Here is a 22,063-nt window from a genome sequence, read left to right as displayed (position 1 = left end):
TATCCAATACACAATGGAAGTGCTTAGAGTGGCCAGTAATATTTTGGGGTCTTCTAGGTCCACTTTTGGTGTGAAGCGTGGGTTTATCCCCAGTTGCCAAAGCAAAAACCTATATGAAGCTTCCTGACCTAGTGTTTCAAAATTGTGTTGTACTAGAGGTGGAGATAAGAAGTAGGAGAAAGTAGAAAATTGTCTCCCTCTTCAACAGGGTTGGAGCATGTGAATGTGTCTGTGTGTGTGTGTTTCAGTGAGTCCACGGTTTTACAAGGTTATTATAATAATGATTGAGTTTATGTGGAGATATTTGTCTGTCACTCTTTAAATAGGATCAAAATGTATAAGGTGGTTCTATGAAGCCATATCACTACATTGATATGTAATATGTTGTGAAGTGGCATCATTGAATCAATTTATATCAATGAACGTCAGTTTCAAAGATTGCAATCGTACCATCGGTCTGGATGTCCAATACAGAATGGAGGTGCTTACGTTGGCCAGTATTCTTCTGGGGACTTCTAAATGAACTTTTCGTGAGGAGATGAGGTTTATGTCCTGTTACAACAGCAATGTCCTATGTGAAGCCTCGCGTCCTCATATTTCCTACTTCTGTAGTACTGGAGTTTGAGAAAGTAAGGATGGGAAAATAGGAAGTTTTCTCCCTCCTGAACAGCGTTGGAGCAAGAGGATGAGTGTGTGTGGGGGGGGGGGGGGGGTGAGAGCATGTGTCTGCGTGCGCAGGGTATTTACAAGTTTGTTATAATAATCGGTCACATTGTGTAGACACATTTGGCGGTCACTTGTTGAATATTGTCAAAATGTATAAGGTGGTTTAAAGATACAACTCCCCTGAATCGATATATGAAATAGAGTGAAGTGACATCTTTGAATCAACTTATAACAACAAACTGCAGATTCAAAGAATTCGCTCTTGCTCTAAGTGCGGACGGGCAAAAGTGATTGGAGCTCCTCACAGGAGCAGGTATTCTTCTGGGATTTTCAGTCACCTCTTTGTGAGGATGGTGGGGTTTATGACCTGACCCAAGAGAATAAGGGCAGAGGAAGCCTGCTGACCTGATATTCTCAATTTCAGACATTCTGCATTTTCAGAAAGTAAAGCTCAGTAGATCGTACTCTTTTCTGCTTCATCAACAGGGTAGGAGGGGGTGTTGGGTGTTTCGGAGTGTGTTTTCGATTTAGCAGTTTACTATAATAATGTTTGATTTTTCATGTGGAGATATTTGGCTGTCACTTAGACAATATTATTTCTTTATCCAAGTTCATTTGTGGATTCGACTGCACTAGTGTGATAACTAATGCATTCTGAGGTGGCATCCTTCAACCAACCTATAACAAGCAACCTGAGACTCAAGACTTTTCTCTTGCCTGAAGGGTGAGTGGCCATTACAGATGGGTGGTTCTTCCAAAGGGACTTAATATTCTGAGGGGTTTGAAGTAAACTCTCGATGAGAAGGGTGGGTATATTCCATGTTATGAGGGCATTACCCTTTGTAAATCATCTAACTTCACATTCTAAAATTCAACATTATGGCCCTTGGAGAAACCAAGTCTATGCAAACAGTATTTGTTTTCCCTGCCTGTCAGCAAAGTCGAAGCTTAGTGTGTGCATGTGTGGTTGTGTATGAGTATGTTTGTGTGGGATTTAAAATTTTCGTATGATAATGAATGCATTTTTATGGAGATATATTAGGTTAACCACTATAACGTATGAGAATATATAAGGTGCTTTACAAATACAACTTCACTGCCTTAATCAGTAATATATGATGAGGTGGCATCTGTGAATCAACTTACAACAATTTAGGACGGATTCCAAAATTTAAATCTTACCTTGAGTGTGATTGTCCAGTACAGAATGGAGATGTTTCCACTAGCCAGTAATCTTCTGGGAGTTTCTAAATCAACTTTTCTTGAAGAGGTTGTGTTTATTCCCAGTGGCAAGAGCAATACCCTCTATGAAGCTTCCTGACATCATATTTTAAAATTCTCTAGTCCTGGAGTTGTGAAGCCAGGTAGGAGAAAATCATACGTTTTCTTCGTTCATAGTTAAGTTTTAGCGTGTGTGTGGGTGGGTGGGTGTGTGTGTGTGTATGTTTGTGTGTGCGTTTGTATGTGTGGGATTTAGAAGTTTGCTATAACAATGACTGAGTATACATACAGAGATATTGGGTTATCAAATCAAGCATGTTATGCAAAGGTATTAGCTGGTTTGCAGGTTCAACTTCGTTGCCTTGATTAGTAATAGTTAGTGAGGTGGCATCTTTGCATCAACTTCAAACGATATACGTCACATTTGCAGATTTCCCTCTTGCCTTCCGTGTCAATGTCCAACGTAGAGTGGAAGTGCTTAGAGTGGCAGCAATATTTTGGGGTCTTCTGGGTTCACTTTTGGTGTGAAGCGTAGGTTTATCCCCTGTTACCAGAGCAATAGCCTATGTGAAGCTTCCTGACCTCCTCTGTTATACGAGAGTTTGAAAAACTAAGTATGAGAAAGTAGAAAATTTTCTTGGTGTTCACGAGTGTTCGAATGTGTGAGTGCGTCTTTGTGTGTTTTTGTCAGTCAGCCCACAGTTTTACAAGTTTATTATCAGCCTCATCGAATTTATGTGGAGATATTTTTCAGGTACTTGTTACATATTACCAAAATGTATAAGGTGGTTCCAAGATGCCCAGTCACTACATTGATAAATAATATGTAGTGAGGTGGCATCTTTCAATCAACATATAACAGTATATGTCAGATTCAAAGATATAAATCTTGCCTTCAGCGTCTATCTCCAATGCACCATGGAGGTGCTTAAAAGGGCCGGTAAAGTTTGGGCGTTTCTAAGTCAACTTTTGGTGAGGAGGGTGGGATTCTTCCCTGTTACAGGAGCAATGCCCTATATGAAGTCTCCTGACCTCATATTTTAAAATTCTGTAGTACTGGAATTTGAGAAATTAAGAATGGGAAAAGAGTCAATTCTCTCCCCCCCTTAAGAGGGTAGGGTCGTGGGTCTGGGTGTGTGTGTGTCTGGGTGTGTGTGCGTATGTGTGTGTGTGTCTGGGTGTCTGGGTGTCTGTGTGTGTCTGGGTGTGTGCAGGACTTACAATTTTACTCTAGTAATGATTGAGAATACATGGAAAGGATTTTGGTTGTCAAATAAAGCATGTTATGCAAAGGTAAAAGTTGGTATGCAGATTCAACTTCATTACCTTGATTAGCAATATATCGTGAGGTGGCATCTTTGCATCCACTTCTAACAATATACCTCACATTTACAGATTTCCCTCTTGCCTTCAGTGTTAATTTCCCATACACAATGGAAGTGCTTAGAGGTGGCATAATATTTTTGGGACATCGAGGTCCACTTTGGGTGTGGAGCATGGGTTTATCCCCTGTTGCCAGAGCAATAACCTCTTTGAGGCTTCCTGACCTCACGTTTTAATATTGTGTTGTAGCAGAGTTCCAGATGCTAAGTATGAGAAAGTAGAAACTTTCCTCCATCTTCAAGAGAATTGGAGCATGTGAGTGCGTCTGTGTGTCTGATTTTCAGTGAGGGCGGCGTTTGTAAATTTTATGATAATAATCATTGACTGTATTTGGAGATATTTTTCTGCGATGTGTTAAGTCTTATCAAAATGTGTAAGGTGGTTTCAGGATGCCACACCACTACATTGATAAGTAATATGTAGTGAGGTGGCATCACTGAATCAACTTATACCAATGTGCGTCACATGCAAAAATTTCAGTGATACCTTCAGCGTGAGTGTCCAATAGAGAATGGAGGTGCTTCAGATGGCCAGTACTCTGCTGGGAACCTCTACATCAACTTTTCGTGAGGAGAGTAGGCTTATTCCGTTCGAAAAGCAGTATCCTCTGTGAAGCGTCATGTCCTCATGTTTTATAATTCTGTAGTACTGGAGATTGAGAAAGTAAGGATGGGAAAATAGTAAGGTTTCCCCCTCCTCAACCGCGTTGGAGCGGGTCTGTGTGTGTCTTCGTGTGTGTGAGTGTGTGTGTGTGAGTGTTTTGTGTGTGTGTGTGAGAGAGCATGTGTGTTCATGGCCAGGGTATTTCCAAGTTTGTTGTAATAATCAGTGAGTTTTTGTGGACAAGTTGGGCTGTCACTTGTTGAATATTCTCACCATGTGTAAGGTGGTTTAAAGATACCAACTCACTGCATTGATATATGATATGTAGTGAGGTGGCATCTTTGAATCAACTTATAACAAAAAACTGCAGATTCAAAGAATTTGGTCTTGCTGTAAGTGTGGATGGGCCAAAGTGATTGGAGCTCCTCACAGGAGCAGGTATTCTTCTGGGATTTTCAGTCACCTCTTTGTGAGGATGGTGGGTTTCTGCCCTGCCCCAAGAGAATAACGCCATAGCAAGCCTGCTGACCTGATATTCTCAATTTCAGACATTCTGCATTTTCAGAAAGTAAAGCTCAGTAGATCGTACTCTTTTCTGCTTCATCAACAGGGTAGGAGGGGGTGTTGGGTGTTTCGGAGTGTGTTTTCGATTTAGCAGTTTACTATAATAATGTTTGATTTTTCATGTGGAGATATTTGGCTGTCACTTAGACAATATTATTTCTTTATCCAAGTTCATTTGTGGATTCGACTGCACTAGTGTGATAACTAATGCATTCTGAGGTGGCATCCTTCAACCAACCTATAACAAGCAACCTGAGACTCAAGACTTTTCTCTTGCCTGAAGGGTGAGTGGCCATTACAGATGGGTGGTTCTTCCAAAGGGACTTAATATTCTGAGGGGTTTGAAGTAAACTCTCGATGAGAAGGGTGGGTATATTCCATGTTATGAGAGCATTACCCTTTGTAAATCTTCTAACTTCACATTCTAAAATTCAACATTATGGCCCTTGGAGAAACCAAGTCTATGAAAACAGGATTTGTTTTCCCTGCCTGTCAGCAAAGTCGAAGCTTAGTGTGTGCATGTGTGGTTGTGTATGAGTATGTTTGTGTGAGATTTAAAATTTTCGTACGATAATGAATGCATTTTTATGGAGAGATATTAGGTTAACAACTATAACGTATGAGAATATATAAGGTGCTTTACAAATACAACTTCACTGCCTTAATCAGTAATATATGATGAGGTGGCATCTGTGAATCAACTTACAACAATTTAGGACGGATTCCAAAATTTAAATCTTACCTTGAGTGTGATTGTCCAGTACAGAATGGAGATGTTTCCACTAGCCAGTAATCTTCTGGGAGTTTCTAAATCAACTTTTCTTGAAGAGGTTGTGTTTATTCCCAGTGGCAAGAGCAATACCCTCTATGAAGCTTCCTGACATCATATTTTAAAATTCTCTAGTCCTGGAGTTGTGAAGCTAGGTAGGAGAAAATCATACGTTTTCTTCGTTCATAGTTAAGTTTTAGCGTGTGTGTGGGTGGGTGTGGGTGTGCGTGTGTATGTCTGTATGTGCATTTGTATGTGTGGGATTTAGAAGTTTGCTATAACAATGAATGAGTATACATACAGAGATATTGGGTTATCAAATCAAGCATGTTATGCAAAGGTATTAGCTGGTTTGCAGGTTCAACTTCGTTGCCTTGATTAGTAATAGATAGTGAGGTGGCATCTTTGCATCAACTTCTTACGATATACGTCAAATTTGCAGATTTCTCTCTTGCCTTCCGTGTCAATGTTCAACGTAGAGTGGAAGTGCTTAGAGTGGCAGCAATATTTTGGGGTCTTCTAGGTGCACTTTTGGTGTGAAGCGTAGCTTTATCCCCTGTTACCAGAGCAATAGCGTATGTGAAGCTTCCTGACCTCCTCTGTTATACGAGAGTTTGAGAAACTAAGTATGAGAAAGTAGAAAATTTTCTTGGTGTTCACGAGTGTTGGAATGTGTGAGTGTGTCTTTGGGTGTTTTTGTCAGTCAGCCCACTGTTTTACAAGTTTATTATCAGCCTCATCGAATTTATGTGGAGATATTTTTCAGTTACTTATTACCTATTACCAAAATGTATAAGGTGGTTCCAAGATGCCCAGTCACTACATTGATAAATAATATGTAGTGAGGTGGCATCTTTCAATCAACATATAACAGTATATGTCAGATTCAAAGATATAAATCTTGCCTTCAGCGTCTATCTCCAATGCACCATGGAGGTGCTTAAAAGGGCCGGTAAAGTTTAGGCGTTTCTAAGTCAACTTTTGCTGAGGAGGGTGGGATTCTTCCCTGTTACAGGAGCCATGCCCTATATGAAGTCTCCTGACCTCATATTTTAAAATTCTGTAGTACTGGAATTTGAGAAATTAAGAATGGGAAAAGAGTCAATTTTCTCCCCCCCCTTAAGAGGGTAGGGTCGTGGGTCTGGGTGTGTGTGTGTCTGGGTGTGTGTGCGTATGTGTGTGTGTGTCTGGGTGTCTGTGTGTCTGTGTGTGTCTGTGTGTGTGCAGGACTTACAATTTTACTCTAGTAATGATTGAGAATACATGGAAAGGATTTTGGTTACCAAATAAAGCATGTTATGAAAAGGTAAAAGTTGGTATGCAGATTCAACTTCATTACCTTGATTAGCAATATATCGTGAGGTGGCATCTTTGCATCCACTTCTAACAATATACGTCACATTTACAGATTTCTCTCTTGCCTTCAGTGTCAATTTCCCATACACAATGGAAGTGCTTAGAGGTGGCATAATATTTTTGGGACATCGAGGTCCACTTTGGGTGTGGAGCATGGGTTTATCCCCTGTTGCCAGAGCAATAACCTCTTTGAAGCTTCCTGACCTCACGTTTTAATATTGTGTTGTAGCAGAGTTCCAGATGCTAAGTATGAGAAAGTAGAAACTTTCCTCCATCTTCAAGAGAATTGGAGCATGTGAGTGTGTCTGTGTGTGTGATTTTCAGTGAGTCCGGCGTTTGTAAATTTTATGATAATAATCATTGAGTGTATTTGGAGATATTTTTCTGCGATGTGTTAAGTCTTATCAAAATGTGTAAGGTGGTTTCAGGATGCCACACCACTACATTGATAAGTAATATGTAGTGAGGTGGCATCACTGAATCAACTTATACCAATGTGCGTCACATGCAAAAATTTCAGTGGTACCTTCAGCGTGAGTGTCCAATAGAGAATGGAGGTGCTTCAGATGGCCAGTACTCTGCTGGGAACTTCTCCATCAACTTTTCGTGAGGAGAGTAGGCTTATTCCATTCCAAAAGCAGTATCCTATGTGAAGCGTCATGTCCTCATGTTATATAATTCTGTAGTACTGGAGATTGAGAAAGTAAGGATGGGAAAATCGTAAGGTTTCCCCCTCCTCAACCGCGTTGGAGCGGGTCTGTGTGTGTCTGCGTGTGTGAGCGTGTGTGTGAGTGTTTTGTGTGTGTGTGAGAGAGCATGTGTGTTCCTGGCCAGGGTATTTCCAAGTTTGTTGTAATAATCAGTGAGTTTTTGTGGACAAATTGGGCTGTCACTTGTTGAATATTCTCACCATGTGTAAGGTGGTTTAAAGATACCAACTCACTGCACTGATATATGATATGTAGTGAGGTGGCATCTTTGAATCAACTTGTAACAAAAAACTGCAGATTCAAAGAATTTGTTCTTGCTGTAAGTGTGGATGGGCAAAAGTGATTGGAGCTAGTCACAGGAGCAGGTATTCTTCTGGGATTTTCAGTCACCTCTTTGTGAGGATGGTGGGTTTCTGCCCTGCCCCAAGAGAATAACGCCATAGCAAGCCTGCTGACCTGATATTCTCAATTTCAGACATTCTGCATTTTCAGAAAGTAAAGCTCAGTAGATCGTACTCTTTTCTGCTTCATCAACAGGGTAGGAGGGGGTGTTGGGTGTTTCGGAGTGTGTTTTCGATTTAGCAGTTTACTATAATAATGTTTGATTTTTCATGTGGAGATATTTGGCTGTCACTTAGACAATATTATTTCTTTATCCAAGTTCATTTGTGGATTCGACTGCACTAGTGTGATAACTAATGCATACTGAGGTGGCATCCTTCAACCAACCTATAACAAGCAACCTGAGACTCAAGACTTTTCTCTTGCCTGAAGGGTGAGTGGCCATTACAGATGGGTGGTTCTTCCAAAGGGACTTAATATTCTGAGGGGTTTGAAGTAAACTCTCGATGAGAAGGGTGGGTATATTCCATGTTATGAGAGCATTACCCTTTGTAAATCTTCTAACTTCACATTCTAAAATTCAACATTATGGCCCTTGGAGAAACCAAGTCTATGAAAACAGGATTTGTTTTCCCTGCCTGTCAGCAAAGTCGAAGCTTAGTGTGTGCATGTGTGGTTGTGTATGAGTATGTTTGTGTGGGATTTAAAATTTTCGTATGACAATGAATGCATTTTTATGGAGAGATATTAGGTTAACCACTATAACGTATGAGAATATATAAGGTGCTTTACAAATACAACTTCACTGCCTTAATCAGTAATATATGATGAGGTGGCATCTGTGAATCAACTTACAACACTTTAGGACGGATTCCAAAATTTAAATCTTACCTTGAGTGTGATTGTCCAGTACAGAATGGAGATGTTTCCACTAGCCAGTAATCTTCTGGGAGTTTCTAAATCAACTTTTCTTGAAGAGGTTGTGTTTATTCCCAGTGGCAAGAGCAATACCCTCTATGAAGCTTCCTGACATCATATTTTAAAATTCTCTAGTCCTGGAGTTGTGAAGCTAGGTAGGAGAAAATCATACGTTTTCTTCTTTCATAGTTGAGTTTTAGCGTGTTTGTGGGTGGGTGTGGGTGTGCGTGTGTATGTTTGTGTGTGCGTTTGTATGTGTGCGATTTAGAAGTTTGCTATAACAATGAATGAGTATACATACAGAGATATTGGGTTATCAAATCAAGCATGTTATGCAAAGGTATTAGCTGGTTTGCAGGTTCAACTTCGTTGCCTTGATTAGTAATAGCTAGTGAGGTGGCATCTTTGCATCAACTTCAAACGATATACGTCAAATTTGCAGATTTCTCTCTTGCCTTCCGTGTCAATGTCCAACGTAGAGTGGAAGTGCTTAAAGTGGCAGCAATATTTTGGCGTCTTCTATGTTCACTTTTGGTGTGAAGCGTAGGTTTATCCCCTGTTACCAGAGCAATAGCGTAGGTGAAGCTTCCTGACCTCCTCTGTTATATGAGAGTTTGAGAAACTAAGTATGAGAAAGTAGAAAATTTTCTTCGTGTTCACGAGTGTTCGAATGTGTGAGTGTGTCTTTGTGTGTTTTTGTCAGTCAGCCCACTGTTTTACAAGTTTATTATCACCCTCATCGAATTTATGTGGAGATATTTTTCAGTTACTTGTTACCTATTACCAAAATGTATAAGGTGGTTCCAAGATGCCCAGTCACTACATTGAGAAATAATATGTAGTGAGGTGGCATCTTTCAATCAACCTATAACAGTATATGTCAGATTCAAAGATATAAATCTTGCCTTCAGCGTCCATCTCCAATGCACCATGGAGGTGCTTAAAAGGGCCGGTAAAGTTTGGGCGTTTCTAAGTCAACTTTTGGTGAGGAGGGTGGGATTCTTCCCTGTTACAGGAGCAATGCCCTATATGAAGTCTCCTGACCTCATATTTTAAAATTCTGTAGTACTGGAATTTGAGAAATTAAGAATGGGAAAATAGTAAATTTTCTTCCCCCCTTAAAAGGGGTAGGGTCGTGGGTCTGGGTGTGTGTGCGTATGTGTGTGTGTGTCTGGGTGTCTGTGTGTCTGTGTGTGTCTGTGTGTGTGCAGGACTTACAATTTTACTCTAGTAATGATTGAGAATACATGGAAAGGATTTTGGTTACCAAATAAAGCATGTTATGAAAAGGTAAAAGTTGGTATGCAGATTCAACTTCATTACCTTGATTAGCAATATATCGTGAGGTGGCATCTTTGCATCCACTTCTAACAATATACGTCACATTTACAGATTTCTCTCTTGCCTTCAGTGTCAATTTCCCATACACAATGGAAGTGCTTAGAGGTGGCATAATATTTTTGGGACATCGAGGTCCACTTTGGGTGTGGAGCATGGGTTTATCCCCTGTTGCCAGAGCAATAACCTCTTTGAAGCTTCCTGACCTCACGTTTTAATATTGTGTTGTAGCAGAGTTCCAGATGCTAAGTATGAGAAAGTAGAAACTTTCCTCCATCTTCAAGAGAATTGGAGCATGTGAGTGTGTCTGTGTGTGTGATTTTCAGTGAGTCCGGCGTTTGTAAATTTTATGATAATAATCATTGAGTGTATTTGGAGATATTTTTCTGCGATGTGTTAAGTCTTATCAAAATGTGTAAGGTGGTTTCAGGATGCCACACCACTACATTGATAAGTAATATGTAGTGAGGTGGCATCACTGAATCAACTTATACCAATGTGCGTCACATGCAAAAATTTCAGTGGTACCTTCAGCGTGAGTGTCCAATAGAGAATGGAGGTGCTTCAGATGGCCAGTACTCTGCTGGGAACTTCTCCATCAACTTTTCGTGAGGAGAGTAAGCTTATTCCATTCCAAAAGCAGTATCCTATGTGAAGCGTCACGTCCTCATGTTATATAATTCTGTAGTACTGGAGATTGAGAAAGTAAGGATGGGAAAATCGTAAGGTTTCCCCCTCCTCAACCGCGTTGGAGCGGGTCTGTGTGTGTCTGCGTGTGTGAGCGTGTGTGTGAGTGTTTTGTGTGTGTGTGAGAGAGCATGTGTGTTCCTGGCCAGGGTATTTCCAAGTTTGTTGTAATAATCAGTGAGTTTTTGTGGACAAATTGGGCTGTCACTTGTTGAATATTCTCACCATGTGTAAGGTGGTTTAAAGATACCAACTCACTGCACTGATATATGATATGTAGTGAGGTGGCATCTTTGAATCAACTTATAACAAAAAACTGCAGATTCAAAGAATTTGTTCTTGCTGTAAGTGTGGATGGGCAAAAGTGATTGGAGCTAGTCACAGGAGCAGGTATTCTTCTGGGATTTTCAGTCACCTCTTTGTGAGGATGGTGGGTTTCTGCCCTGCCCCAAGAGAATAACGCCATAGCAAGCCTGCTGACCTGATATTCTCAATTTCAGACATTCTGCATTTTCAGAAAGTAAAGCTCAGTAGATCGTACTCTTTTCTGCTTCATCAACAGGGTAGGAGGGGGTGTTGGGTGTTTCGGAGTGTGTTTTCGATTTAGCAGTTTACTATAATAATGTTTGATTTTTCATGTGGAGATATTTGGCTGTCACTTAGACAATATTATTTCTTTATCCAAGTTCATTTGTGGATTCGACTGCACTAGTGTGATAACTAATGCATACTGAGGTGGCATCCTTCAACCAACCTATAACAAGCAACCTGAGACTCAAGACTTTTCTCTTGCCTGAAGGGTGAGTGGCCATTACAGATGGGTGGTTCTTCCAAAGGGACTTAATATTCTGAGGGGTTTGAAGTAAACTCTCGATGAGAAGGGTGGGTATATTCCATGTTATGAGAGCATTACCCTTTGTAAATCTTCTAACTTCACATTCTAAAATTCAACATTATGGCCCTTGGAGAAACCAAGTCTATGAAAACAGGATTTGTTTTCCCTGCCTGTCAGCAAAGTCGAAGCTTAGTGTGTGCATGTGTGGTTGTGTATGAGTATGTTTGTGTGGGATTTAAAATTTTCGTATGACAATGAATGCATTTTTATGGAGAGATATTAGGTTAACCACTATAACGTATGAGAATATATAAGGTGCTTTACAAATACAACTTCACTGCCTTAATCAGTAATATATGATGAGGTGGCATCTGTGAATCAACTTACAACAATTTAGGACGGATTCCAAAATTTAAATCTTACCTTGAGTGTGATTGTCCAGTACAGAATGGAGATGTTTCCACTAGCCAGTAATCTTCTGGGAGTTTCTAAATCAACTTTTCTTGAAGAGGTTGTGTTTATTCCCAGTGGCAAGAGCAATACCCTCTATGAAGCTTCCTGACATCATATTTTAAAATTCTCTAGTCCTGGAGTTGTGAAGCTAGGTAGGAGAAAATCATACGTTTTCTTCGTTCATAGTTGAGTTTTAGCGTGTTTGTGGGTGGGTGTGGGTGTGCGTGTGTATGTTTGTGTGTGCGTTTGTATGTGTGGGATTTAGAAGTTTGCTATAACAATGAATGAGTATACATACAGAGATATTGGGTTATCAAATCAAGCATGTTATGCAAAGGTATTAGCTGGTTTGCAGGTTCAACTTCGTTGCCTTGATTAGTAATAGCTAGTGAGGTGGCATCTTTGCATCAACTTCAAACGATATACGTCAAATTTGCAGATTTCTCTCTTGCCTTCCGTGTCAATGTCCAACGTAGAGTGGAAGTGCTTAAAGTGGCAGCAATATTTTGGCGTCTTCTAGGTTCACTTTTGGTGTGAAGCGTAGGTTTATCCCCTGTTACCAGAGCAATAGCGTAGGTGAAGCTTCCTGACCTCCTCTGTTATATGAGAGTTTGAGAAACTAAGTATGAGAAAGTAGAAAATTTTCTTCGTGTTCACGAGTGTTCGAATGTGTGAGTGTGTCTTTGTGTGTTTTTGTCAGTCAGCCCACTGTTTTACAAGTTTATTATCACCCTCATCGAATTTATGTGGAGATATTTTTCAGTTACTTGTTACCTATTACCAAAATGTATAAGGTGGTTCCAAGATGCCCAGTCACTACATTGAGAAATAATATGTAGTGAGGTGGCATCTTTCAATCAACCTATAACAGTATATGTCAGATTCAAAGATATAAATCTTGCCTTCAGCGTCTATCTCCAATGCACCATGGAGGTGCTTAAAAGGGCCGGTAAAGTTTGGGCGTTTCTAAGTCAACTTTTGGTGAGGAGGGTGGGATTCTTCCCTGTTACAGGAGCAATGCCCTATATGAAGTCTCCTGACCTCATATTTTAAAATTCTGTAGTACTGGAATTTGAGAAATTAAGAATGGGAAAATAGTAAATTTTCTTCCCCCCTTAAAAGGGGTAGGGTCGTGCGTCTGGGTGTGTGTGCGTATGTGTGTGTGTGTCTGGGTGTCTGTGTGTCTGTGTGTGTCTGTGTGTGTGCAGGACTTACAATTTTACTCTAGTAATGATTGAGAATACATGGAAAGGATTTTGGTTACCAAATAAAGCATGTTATGAAAAGGTAAAAGTTGGTATGCAGATTCAACTTCATTACCTTGATTAGCAATATATCGTGAGGTGGCATCTTTGCATCCACTTCTAACAATATACGTCACATTTACAGATTTCTCTCTTGCCTTCAGTGTCAATTTCCCATACACAATGGAAGTGCTTAGAGGTGGCATAATATTTTTGGGACATCGAGGTCCACTTTGGGTGTGGAGCATGGGTTTATCCCCTGTTGCCAGAGCAATAACCTCTTTGAAGCTTCCTGACCTCACGTTTTAATATTGTGTTGTAGCAGAGTTCCAGATGCTAAGTATGAGAAAGTAGAAACTTTCCTCCATCTTCAAGAGAATTGGAGCATGTGAGTGTGTCTGTGTGTGTGATTTTCAGTGAGTCCGGCGTTTGTAAATTTTATGATAATAATCATTGAGTGTATTTGGAGATATTTTTCTGTGGTGTGTTAAGTCGTATCAAAATGTGTAAGGTGGTTTCAGGATGCCACACCACTACATTGATAAGTAATATGTAGTGAGGTGGCATCACTGAATCAACTTATACCAATGTGCGTCACATGCAAAAATTTCAGTGGTACCTTCAGCGTGAGTGTCCAATAGAGAATGGAGGTGCTTCAGATGGCCAGTACTCTGCTGGGAACTTCTCCATCAACTTTTCGTGAGGAGAGTAGGCTTATTCCATTCCAAAAGCAGTATCCTATGTGAAGCGTCATGTCCTCATGTTATATAATTCTGTAGTACTGGAGATTGAGAAAGTAAGGATGGGAAAATCGTAAGGTTTCCCCCTCCTCAACCGCGTTGGAGCGGGTCTGTGTGTGTCTGCGTGTGTGTGAGTGTGTGTGTGAGTGTTTTGTGTGTGTGTGAGAGAGCATGTGTGTTCCTGGCCAGGGTATTTCCAAGTTTGTTGTAATAATCAGTGAGTTTTTGTGGACAAATTGGGCTGTCACTTGTTGAATATTCTCACCATGTGTAAGGTGGTTTAAAGATACCAACTCACTGCACTGATATATGATATGTAGTGAGGTGGCATCTTTGAATCAACTTGTAACAAAAAACTGCAGATTCAAAGAATTTGTTCTTGCTGTAAGTGTGGATGGGCAAAAGTGATTGGAGCTAGTCACAGGAGCAGGTATTCTTCTGGGATTTTCAGTCACCTCTTTGTGAGGATGGTGGGTTTCTGCCCTGCCCCAAGAGAATAACGCCATAGCAAGCCTGCTGACCTGATATTCTCAATTTCAGACATTCTGCATTTTCAGAAAGTAAAGCTCAGTAGATCGTACTCTTTTCTGCTTCATCAACAGGGTAGGAGGGGGTGTTGGGTGTTTCGGAGTGTGTTTTCGATTTAGCAGTTTACTATAATAATGTTTGATTTTTCATGTGGAGATATTTGGCTGTCACTTAGACAATATTATTTCTTTATCCAAGTTCATTTGTGGATTCGACTGCACTAGTGTGATAACTAATGCATACTGAGGTGGCATCCTTCAACCAACCTATAACAAGCAACCTGAGACTCAAGACTTTTCTCTTGCCTGAAGGGTGAGTGGCCATTACAGATGGGTGGTTCTTCCAAAGGGACTTAATATTCTGAGGGGTTTGAAGTAAACTCTCGATGAGAAGGGTGGGTATATTCCATGTTATGAGAGCATTACCCTTTGTAAATCTTCTAACTTCGCATTCTAAAATTCAACATTATGGCCCTTGGAGAAACCAAGTCTATGAAAACAGGATTTGTTTTCCCTGCCTGTCAGCAAAGTCGAAGCTTAGTGTGTGCATGTGTGGTTGTGTATGAGTATGTTTGTGTGGGATTTAAAATTTTCGTATGACAATGAATGCATTTTTATGGCGAGATATTAGGTTAACAACTATAACGTATGAGAATATATAAGGTGCTTTACAAATACAACTTCACTGCCTTAATCAGTAATATATGATGAGGTGGCATCTGTGAATCAACTTACAACAATTTAGGACGGATTCCAAAATTTAAATCTTACCTTGAGTGTGATTGTCCAGTACAGAATGGAGATGTTTCCACTAGCCAGTAATCTTCTGGGAGTTTCTAAATCAACTTTTCTTGAAGAGGTTGTGTTTATTCCCAGTGGCAAGAGCAATACCCTCTATGAAGCTTCCTGACATCATATTTTAAAATTCTCTAGTCCTGGAGTTGTGAAGCTAGGTAGGAGAAAATCATACGTTTTCTTCTTTCATAGTTGAGTTTTAGCGTGTTTGTGGGTGGGTGTGGGTGTGCGTGTGTATGTTTGTGTGTGCGTTTGTATGTGTGGGATTTAGAAGTTTGCTATAACAATGAATGAGTATACATACAGAGATATTGGGTTATCAAATCAAGCATGTTATGCAAAGGTATTAGCTGGTTTGCAGGTTCAACTTCGTTGCCTTGATTAGTAATAGATAGTGAGGTGGCATCTTTGCATCAACTTCAAACGATATACGTCAAATTTGCAGATTTCTCTCTTGCCTTCCGTGTCAATGTCCAACGTAGAGTGGAAGTGCTTAAAGTGGCAGCAATATTTTGGCGTCTTCTAGGTTCACTTTTGGTGTGAAGCGTAGGTTTATCCCCTGTTACCAGAGCAATAGCGTAGGTGAAGCTTCCTGACCTCCTCTGTTATATGAGAGTTTGAGAAACTAAGTATGAGAAAGTAGAAAATTTTCTTCGTGTTCACGAGTGTTCGAATGTGTGAGTGTGTCTTTGTGTGTTTTTGTCAGTCAGCCCACTGTTTTACAAGTTTATTATCACCCTCATCGAATTTATGTGGAGATATTTTTCAGTTACTTGTTACCTATTACCAAAATGTATAAGGTGGTTCCAAGATGCCCAGTCACTACATTGAGAAATAATATGTAGTGAGGTGGCATCTTTCAATCAACCTATAACAGTATATGTCAGATTCAAAGATATAAATCTTGCCTTCAGCGTCCATCTCCAATGCACCATGGAGGTGCTTAAAAGGGCCGGTAAAGTTTGGGCGTTTCTAAGTCAACTTTTGGTGAGGAGGGTGGGATTCTTCCCTGTTACAGGAGCAATGCCCTATATGAAGTCTCCTGACCTCATATTTTAAAATTCTGTAGTACTGGAATTTGAGAAATTAAGAATGGGAAAATAGTAAATTTTCTTCCCCCCTTAAAAGGGGTAGGGTCGTGCGTCTGGGTGTGTGTGCGTATGTGTGTGTGTGTCTGGGTGTCTGTGTGTCTGTGTGTGTCTGTGTGTGTGCAGGACTTACAATTTTACTCTAGTAATGATTGAGAATACATGGAAAGGATTTTGGTTACCAAATAAAGCATGTTATGAAAAGGTAAAAGTTGGTATGCAGATTCAACTTCATTACCTTGATTAGCAATATATCGTGAGGTGGCATCTTTGCATCCACTTCTAACAATATACGTCACATTTACAGATTTCTCTCTTGCCTTCAGTGTCAATTTCCCATACACAATGGAAGTGCTTAGAGGTGGCATAATATTTTTGGGACATCGAGGTCCACTTTGGGTGTGGAGCATGGGTTTATCCCCTGTTGCCAGAGCAATAACCTCTTTGAAGCTTCCTGACCTCACGTTTTAATATTGTGTTGTAGCAGAGTTCCAGATGCTAAGTATGAGAAAGTAGAAACTTTCCTCCATCTTCAAGAGAATTGGAGCATGTGAGTGTGTCTGTGTGTGTGATTTTCAGTGAGTCCGGCGTTTGTAAATTTTATGATAATAATCATTGAGTGTATTTGGAGATATTTTTCTGTGGTGTGTTAAGTCGTATCAAAATGTGTAAGGTGGTTTCAGGATGCCACACCACTACATTGATAAGTAATATGTAGTGAGGTGGCATCACTGAATCAACTTATACCAATGTGCGTCACATGCAAAAATTTCAGTGGTACCTTCAGCGTGAGTGTCCAATAGAGAATGGAGGTGCTTCAGATGGCCAGTACTCTGCTGGGAACTTCTCCATCAACTTTTCGTGAGGAGAGTAGGCTTATTCCATTCCAAAAGCAGTATCCTATGTGAAGCGTCATGTCCTCATGTTATATAATTCTGTAGTACTGGAGATTGAGAAAGTAAGGATGGGAAAATCGTAAGGTTTCCCCCTCCTCAACCGCGTTGGAGCGGGTCTGTGTGTGTCTGCGTGTGTGTGAGTGTGTGTGTGAGTGTTTTGTGTGTGTGTGAGAGAGCATGTGTGTTCCTGGCCAGGGTATTTCCAAGTTTGTTGTAATAATCAGTGAGTTTTTGTGGACAAATTGGGCTGTCACTTGTTGAATATTCTCACCATGTGTAAGGTGGTTTAAAGATACCAACTCACTGCACTGATATATGATATGTAGTGAGGTGGCATCTTTGAATCAACTTGTAACAAAAAACTGCAGATTCAAAGAATTTGTTCTTGCTGTAAGTGTGGATGGGCAAAAGTGATTGGAGCTAGTCACAGGAGCAGGTATTCTTCTGGGATTTTCAGTCACCTCTTTGTGAGGATGGTGGGTTTCTGCCCTGCCCCAAGAGAATAACGCCATAGCAAGCCTGCTGACCTGATATTCTCAATTTCAGACATTCTGCATTTTCAGAAAGTAAAGCTCAGTAGATCGTACTCTTTTCTGCTTCATCAACAGGGTAGGAGGGGGTGTTGGGTGTTTCGGAGTGTGTTTTCGATTTAGCAGTTTACTATAATAATGTTTGATTTTTCATGTGGAGATATTTGGCTGTCACTTAGACAATATTATTTCTTTATCCAAGTTCATTTGTGGATTCGACTGCACTAGTGTGATAACTAATGCATACTGAGGTGGCATCCTTCAACCAACCTATAACAAGCAACCTGAGACTCAAGACTTTTCTCTTGCCTGAAGGGTGAGTGGCCATTACAGATGGGTGGTTCTTCCAAAGGGACTTAATATTCTGAGGGGTTTGAAGTAAACTCTCGATGAGAAGGGTGGGTATATTCCATGTTATGAGAGCATTACCCTTTGTAAATCTTCTAACTTCACATTCTAAAATTCAACATTATGGCCTTTCGAGAAACCAAGTCTATGAAAACAGGATTTGTTTTCCCTGCCTGTCAGCAAAGTCGAAGCTTAGTGTGTGCATGTGTGGTTGTGTATGAGTATGTTTGTGTGGGATTTAAAATTTTCGTATGACAATGAATGCATTTTTATGGCGAGATATTAGGTTAACAACTATAACGTATGAGAATATATAAGGTGCTTTACAAATACAACTTCACTGCCTTAATCAGTAATATATGATGAGGTGGCATCTGTGAATCAACTTACAACAATTTAGGACGGATTCCAAAATTTAAATCTTACCTTGAGTGTGATTGTCCAGTACAGAATGGAGATGTTTCCACTAGCCAGTAATCTTCTGGGAGTTTCTAAATCAACTTTTCTTGAAGAGGTTGTGTTTATTCCCAGTGGCAAGAGCAATACCCTCTATGAAGCTTCCTGACATCATATTTTAAAATTCTCTAGTCCTGGAGTTGTGAAGCTAGGTAGGAGAAAATCATACGTTTTCTTCTTTCATAGTTGAGTTTTAGCGTGTTTGTGGGTGGGTGTGGGTGTGCGTGTGTATGTTTGTGTGTGCGTTTGTATGTGTGGGATTTAGAAGTTTGCTATAACAATGAATGAGTATACATACAGAGATATTGGGTTATCAAATCAAGCATGTTATGCAAAGGTATTAGCTGGTTTGCAGGTTCAACTTCGTTGCCTTGATTAGTAATAGATAGTGAGGTGGCATCTTTGCATCAACTTCAAACGATATACGTCAAATTTGCAGATTTCTCTCTTGCCTTCCGTGTCAATGTCCAACGTAGAGTGGAAGTGCTTAAAGTGGCAGCAATATTTTGGCGTCTTCTAGGTTCACTTTTGGTGTGAAGCGTAGGTTTATCCCCTGTTACCAGAGCAATAGCGTAGGTGAAGCTTCCTGACCTCCTCTGTTATATGAGAGTTTGAGAAACTAAGTATGAGAAAGTAGAAAATTTTCTTCGTGTTCACGAGTGTTCGAATGTGTGAGTGTGTCTTTGTGTGTTTTTGTCAGTCAGCCCACTGTTTTACAAGTTTATTATCACCCTCATCGAATTTATGTGGAGATATTTTTCAGTTACTTGTTACCTATTACCAAAATGTATAAGGTGGTTCCAAGATGCCCAGTCACTACATTGATAAATAATATGTAGTGAGGTGGCATCTTTCAATCAACCTATAACAGTATATGTCAGATTCAAAGATATAAATCTTGCCTTCAGCGTCTATCTCCAATGCACCATGGAGGTGCTTAAAAGGGCCGGTAAAGTTTGGGCGTTTCTAAGTCAACTTTTGGTGAGGAGGGTGGGATTCTTCCCTGTTACAGGAGCAATGCCCTATATGAAGTCTCCTGACCTCATATTTTAAAATTCTGTAGTACTGGAATTTGAGAAATTAAGAATGGGAAAATAGTAAATTTTCTTCCCCCCTTAAAAGGGGTAGGGTCGTGCGTCTGGGTGTGTGTGCGTATGTGTGTGTGTGTCTGGGTGTCTGTGTGTCTGTGTGTGTCTGTGTGTGTGCAGGACTTACAATTTTACTCTAGTAATGATTGAGAATACATGGAAAGGATTTTGGTTACCAAATAAAGCATGTTATGAAAAGGTAAAAGTTGGTATGCAGATTCAACTTCATTACCTTGATTAGCAATATATCGTGAGGTGGCATCTTTGCATCCACTTCTAACAATATACGTCACATTTACAGATTTCTCTCTTGCCTTCAGTGTCAATTTCCCATACACAATGGAAGTGCTTAGAGGTGGCATAATATTTTTGGGACATCGAGGTCCACTTTGGGTGTGGAGCATGGGTTTATCCCCTGTTGCCAGAGCAATAACCTCTTTGAAGCTTCCTGACCTCACGTTTTAATATTGTGTTGTAGCAGAGTTCCAGATGCTAAGTATGAGAAAGTAGAAACTTTCCTCCATCTTCAAGAGAATTGGAGCATGTGAGTGTGTCTGTGTGTGTGATTTTCAGTGAGTCCGGCGTTTGTAAATTTTATGATAATAATCATTGAGTGTATTTGGAGATATTTTTCTGTGGTGTGTTAAGTCGTATCAAAATGTGTAAGGTGGTTTCAGGATGCCACACCACTACATTGATAAGTAATATGTAGTGAGGTGGCATCACTGAATCAACTTATACCAATGTGCGTCACATGCAAAAATTTCAGTGGTACCTTCAGCGTGAGTGTCCAATAGAGAATGGAGGTGCTTCAGATGGCCAGTACTCTGCTGGGAACTTCTCCATCAACTTTTCGTGAGGAGAGTAGGCTTATTCCATTCCAAAAGCAGTATCCTATGTGAAGCGTCATGTCCTCATGTTATATAATTCTGTAGTACTGGAGATTGAGAAAGTAAGGATGGGAAAATAGTAAGGTTTCCCCCTCCTCAACCGCGTTGGAGCGGGTCTGTGTGTGTCTGCGTGTGTGTGAGTGTGTGTGTGAGTGTTTTGTGTGTGTGTGAGAGAGCATGTGTGTTCCTGGCCAGGGTATTTCCAAGTTTGTTGTAATAATCAGTGAGTTTTTGTGGACAAATTGGGCTGTCACTTGTTGAATATTCTCACCATGTGTAAGGTGGTTTAAAGATACCAACTCACTGCACTGATATATGATATGTAGTGAGGTGGCATCTTTGAATCAACTTGTAACAAAAAACTGCAGATTCAAAGAATTTGTTCTTGCTGTAAGTGTGGATGGGCAAAAGTGATTGGAGCTAGTCACAGGAGCAGGTATTCTTCTGGGATTTTCAGTCACCTCTTTGTGAGGATGGTGGGTTTCTGCCCTGCCCCAAGAGAATAACGCCATAGCAAGCCTGCTGACCTGATATTCTCAATTTCAGACATTCTGCATTTTCAGAAAGTAAAGCTCAGTAGATCGTACTCTTTTCTGCTTCATCAACAGGGTAGGAGGGGGTGTTGGGTGTTTCGGAGTGTGTTTTCGATTTAGCAGTTTACTATAATAATGTTTGATTTTTCATGTGGAGATATTTGGCTGTCACTTAGACAATATTATTTCTTTATCCAAGTTCATTTGTGGATTCGACTGCACTAGTGTGATAACTAATGCATACTGAGGTGGCATCCTTCAACCAACCTATAACAAGCAACCTGAGACTCAAGACTTTTCTCTTGCCTGAAGGGTGAGTGGCCATTACAGATGGGTGGTTCTTCCAAAGGGACTTAATATTCTGAGGGGTTTGAAGTAAACTCTCGATGAGAAGGGTGGGTATATTCCATGTTATGAGAGCATTACCCTTTGTAAATCTTCTAACTTCACATTCTAAAATTCAACATTATGGCCCTTGGAGAAACCAAGTCTATGAAAACAGGATTTGTTTTCCCTGCCTGTCAGCAAAGTCGAAGCTTAGTGTGTGCATGTGTGGTTGTGTATGAGTATGTTTGTGTGGGATTTAAAATTTTCGTATGACAATGAATGCATTTTTATGGAGAGATATTAGGTTAACCACTATAACGTATGAGAATATATAAGGTGCTTTACAAATACAACTTCACTGCCTTAATCAGTAATATATGATGAGGTGGCATCTGAGAATCAACTTACAACACTTTAGGACGGATTCCAAAATTTAAATCTTACCTTGAGTGTGATTGTCCAGTACAGAATGGAGATGTTTCCACTAGCCAGTAATCTTCTGGGAGTTTCTAAATCAACTTTTCTTGAAGAGGTTGTGTTTATTCCCAGTGGCAAGAGCAATACCCTCTATGAAGCTTCCTGACATCATATTTTAAAATTCTCTAGTCCTGGAGTTGTGAAGCTAGGTAGGAGAAAATCATACGTTTTCTTCGTTCATAGTTGAGTTTTAGCGTGTTTGTGGGTGGGTGTGGGTGTGCGTGTGTATGTTTGTGTGTGCGTTTGTATGTGTGGGATTTAGAAGTTTGCTATAACAAT

Source organism: Notamacropus eugenii, chromosome X, assembly GCF_028372415.1.
Source record: "Notamacropus eugenii isolate mMacEug1 chromosome X, mMacEug1.pri_v2, whole genome shotgun sequence".
In the NCBI taxonomy this organism is placed as follows: Eukaryota; Metazoa; Chordata; class Mammalia; order Diprotodontia; family Macropodidae; genus Notamacropus; species Notamacropus eugenii.
This window is presented reverse-complemented; position numbering follows the sequence as displayed.